Below are 4,960 nucleotides of genomic sequence, written 5' to 3'. Positions count from 1 at the left end.
AACAAGCCTGTTGTGAGTTGGACCTGGTATTATTATTTAATTTATGATATTTATTTAGGATTATATTGGAGGCAAGTTTATTATAACAATAAATTTATTTTAAGATGATTAAACTGTTTTTATTTTACAACTTGTCTACAACTTTACATACTACCGATAGGCATACAAACAGCATCTCCGAATCTATTTAGTGTAAGAAAATAAAATTTTAGGAATGTGTTCTAATTTTATTACGTTATTTTTAACATTATTTTGTTTCAAAATTTTACCTTTTTTCAGGCTACCCTATGACTCTTCGCCATAGGGTACTATAGAGTCATTTAAACATGTAATCAAATTAAATAATATTTTATAAAAAAAATATTATAAATTCATCCTTAACATAAGTATCGTTTTATGATCAGATTTTATATATTATTACAATCAAACCTCTAAACGACGACCACTGACAGAACATAAAAAATGGGCGTTGCTCGGAGGTGGCCGTTGTTTGGAGGTTCGTCCGGATGCATTTTGTTCTTGAAAACTGCTCGCTGTTTACAGGTGACCATTGCTGGGAGGTGGTCGTTACTGGAAGATCGACTGTATACAATTTTTATAAAATTAAATTAAGTGAAAATATTATTACTGATTAGTTTTCTTCAGCTTAATTTTATTCTTAAGCCAAGATAATAATACTAATAAGACAATTAAATTATTCGTGGCTTTGATGAATAGAAACAATTATTACTAAAATAAAAGAAATAAAGCAAAAATTTGATGGATATTCTTTCTTAAAGAGAAAATCTGGAACAGAAATTTCTAAACCTTTGAATTCATCATATTGCTTTTTAGATATGAAACAATAATAAAAATGGAAATATAAATTTTAAAATTTTATTTAATATTTTGTACTTTTCATAAACTGTCTGAGAATCTAGGTTAAAATTTTCTTTTAAATATTTAGTTTTTAAACGAAACTTTTAAAGTTTTACATGCAATAAAATGAGTAATTTTGCTTCACCTTTCTATGTTCTATTTTCATAAATTCTTAAAACAAATTTTAACGTTCTGGAGATATAAATCGACACTTTTATAAGTAAAATATTTTAATGAAACGTTTAACCATATTTTTCATGTAAGTTTTTAATAAAAGTATTCTATATCTACCCGTAATTTTTCCATTTACAAAACATCGATTTCTACTTCATACTGATTAAATATCTTACATAAATTAATAGGAACCTCTTCTGAGTCCATGTATGCATCAATTGGAATTCAAAATAAGTTTAACTTTATTTACGATCTTAATATATTTTTATATATATCTCATTAAACACTCATATAATATGTTAACGTATCTCACAAAAGCAATTACAATGCCTTTTTCAATCAAAGTTAATTAAATTTATAAGTAAGTCACTTATATAAATATTCATATGCCATTATGTTCTGATATACTAATTCCTTTTCGCACTTTAATTATCAGATTTCTTAATAATAAACAAGATGATTTAGACTAGAATAAGTCAATACTAGGCCCGGATAGATGGAGCATTTAGTCTTATCCCGGACACAAGGTACTTCCAAAAACATATCTTTTATGTAAAAACATGTAGAGTGATGTAAATTAAAGCTTCTTTTGATAAGAGACGAAAACTTGCTTTATTGATTTTATTTATATATTCTTATGTCTTTGGTAGTGGAGCGGGTATAATATAACTTAACTAGTCTGGGTTCTTTCTGTTCTTGTTCAGTACTAATTCAATCGATATACATCTACGAGTATCAATTTGTATACATATATCAATCCTAAAAATAAAATGTTTTCTGCTCAATCTTCAATTTTATACTTAAAATTTTATATAAATCTTTATCATCGATTAAATTCCGATTAATATTTCTATTGTTGATATCAATAATATATTAAAATATTTAATTACAGTTATAGTTTGTCATGTAAACTACTGTATAATCTTATTGATTTTATGCGTTTTCAGTCAATAAAATGTTAAAATTATATATGAATTGATTAAAACATGAAAATTATATGCTGTATTAAGACATACATAAAACATATCCCTTTCTTATACAGCATACAGTGTAGTAATGTAGTGTATACAAAATACACTACAGTAACAGGACTTTAGGCCATAATATTTAAAACGCCTTTCCCTCTATCAAATAAATAATACCGGATTTAAAAGCGTCAGGCCTTAAATGGTACACTAGAAACGCGAGAATCTAAACTGCAACTTGTTTAAATTATATGTAAATCCGTTCATAGATCCAATTCTATCTTATGAATCAACATAATAAAAATGCAAAAGCCAAACTATTTGTGTTGCTGACTTCATAATTTTCTGTTTGATACAAAAAATAACGATGTACTTTTACATTAAATTAAGTAAGTTGTATAATAAATTTAGCTTATAGTCTTATTAAACTGCGGTGTTTAGGCAGATAAATCTGTGTAATGAACTAATTATAGTTGTAGAAAATTAATATTATTATTTTTAGGAGAAATAATTGATAATTACAATTAAATCATGAAACTAAATCAGATCATCGTTAATAATATTTGCTCAGACTGGTAAACATCATTCAAAGATTAACTTGGAAACAACATATACTTGTATTCATTAAACACATATTACACGAGAACAAAGTTAGACGCTTACAGTGTATAGACGAAAACTTTATACATTATTCAAAATACAGTACACTATTCGCATTTAAATGATATAGAACAGAGAACAGTATATCAATGAATGCAATATAATTCCAATTATTATTTTCCAACAAACAAGGTGAGATAAAGCAGATAATAGAAAACACATAATAAAATACAATAAATTTGATACTCTTAAACACTTTATGACACTAACCAGTAAGTACTATCAAACTGCATTATCATTTATAACAAAAATTCAACACAGTATTTAAAAATAAAGAAACTTAATATATTCACTGAGTATAATGTATTCAATAATTATGTATAACAGACAATTGCATTATCAAGTAAAAAACTTGGTAACTTAATTTTAAAATTTATTTAAATTCTATTTAAATAACATATTTAAAAGTATGTTGAATAAGTGAAATATAAGTTTAGAAAGACTAAAACAACAAAATTTTGGTAATAGGAATATAAAAAAATTTACTGAATTTTTATAATTTTTTCACGCATATAAAATGTACACTGTATATATATTAAATATATTTTAAAATAAAATATCTAACTCCATCGTACACTAAAAGTTGTACACGTGAAAAAACTAACTTTGGTTTGAAAAGAATTAATTTAAAAAATAAGAAAATTCCCAAATGTTTCACCGCAACTATATTACAAAATGCGTAATTTTTTCCATTTTTGGTTCTTTCCGTCCTGTGAACAATTTTTTGTTCTTTCCGTCCTATGGGTAGTAAGAGGGTCTTTTAAACAAGCCTGTTGTGAGTTGGACCATATCTACAATGGAACGAACGGATAGTGATATATTCGAATGGACCAGCCTCCGAAAAATTTCTGAGGCTTTTCGCCCGATTTTATTTTGGTTCCACAGAATTGGGGTGGTGCCTTAGCCATTTTCGCTATCCGATCGTACTGTACCTCTCCTGTGAACATTAAAGGAGCCTTTTTTCCATATCTATCGTGGGTTCGGCCAGACCGACAATACTGTAGGAGCGACTGGATGGCGAAGGACGAAGCCCGACATATCCGAGACTTGCTGCACATAAAAGATTCCTGGGGTGGCTCGGTAGGATTCGATTCCGAGTCTCTCATAACGGTAGGCTAACGCCTTAATTCAATCGTCAATACGCATAATTTACGGGATGTTAAATTAACATATTTATAAATTACATGTCTATTCTGCATCCGTAATATGTAAGGAATATTCTACTTCTAAAAATATCTTATGTAAGAAGTTAAAACAATAAATCACTCTAATGGAACCAAGTGTACATTTACAAATGTCAAACGTTTTAAATGAAATATGTACAAAAATATAAAATAGTAATTAATTTCTATTAATGATCATTATCAGTTGAAGAATTTAACGTATAAAGACAAAATGCTTTGCTTTACGTTACTAAATACATTTCTGAAAATCTTTAATTAAATCTCTTGTATATCGAATTCTATTCTGAGTATTTAATTACAACAAAGCTCTAAAACCAATGATTAGATCTGAAGAAATATATTATAAATTGCAAAAATACATGATAAACAGACCAAAGCCCTTATTTATGACAGGGACCAGAGAAAGAACTGGAAGATTTATTATGAGAATAATAATAATAATAATTTTTTTANAATCAATGAAAAATGAATAAAAATTAAGAATTAAACATTAAAATAATAAATAAAATTGAAGTAAAATTAAGATATAATTTCTGATATTTAATGTATTAGCCAAAATTCTAATAGAGACTAATTAATACTTCATCAGACAAGATAATTAAGAATTTTGGCGAAGTTTTCAGGTAATTTATCCCTTTTTTGGTGAAAGTTTTAGCATAGTTTAGGATAAAGTTAAGCCTGATAAATTAATGACACACCTGTTATTCCTCTCTAGCAGAAATTGCGTAAGGAAGAAATTTGATTTGACACAGTTAACTAAATTGGATAACTACAAAAGACCAGAAAATAAATTATTTTTTTATCATCTTTATTGCCATTATTATGTCGTTACTTTTTGCGGAGACTGTTAATTATAAATATAATTAATTGTGACAGACTTTGATTAATAATAATAATAATAATAATAATAATAATTTTTTTATTAAATATATTAAATTTATCAACACGGTAAGTTTTATTATGTAATTATTAAAATTTATTATGCCCATTAATAACTCTTTGCTTCGATTAATAATAATAATTTTTTTAAAACTTCTTCCTCCTTGTAGGTAGGAAATAAGCGGGCCTTATTTAAGCAGGCCCATCATGAGTTCGGTCAAGCCGACAATGGGGTGGATG

At 26.7% G+C, this 4,960-nt stretch overlaps 1 long non-coding RNA gene across 1 annotated transcript in view; it reads right to left on the bottom strand.

Moving 5' to 3' along the window:
• LOC111624799 overlaps window positions 1-4,649 on the bottom strand; it is an 11,968-nt gene extending 7,319 nt beyond the window's left edge. The window contains exon 1 of the long non-coding RNA XR_002756636.1: window positions 4,540-4,649. This is a non-coding gene — a long non-coding RNA (uncharacterized LOC111624799). The remainder of the gene's footprint in view (window positions 1-4,539) is intronic.
• Window positions 4,650-4,960: the final 311 nt, after the last annotated feature.

Source organism: Centruroides sculpturatus, unplaced genomic scaffold (assembly GCF_000671375.1).
Source record: "Centruroides sculpturatus isolate CEXI.00-Female unplaced genomic scaffold, Cexi_2.0 scaffold133, whole genome shotgun sequence".
NCBI classification, from domain to species: Eukaryota; Metazoa; Arthropoda; class Arachnida; order Scorpiones; family Buthidae; genus Centruroides; species Centruroides sculpturatus.
Note: the sequence above shows the minus strand (reverse complement) of the source record. Positions and strands in the feature narration are given on the sequence as shown.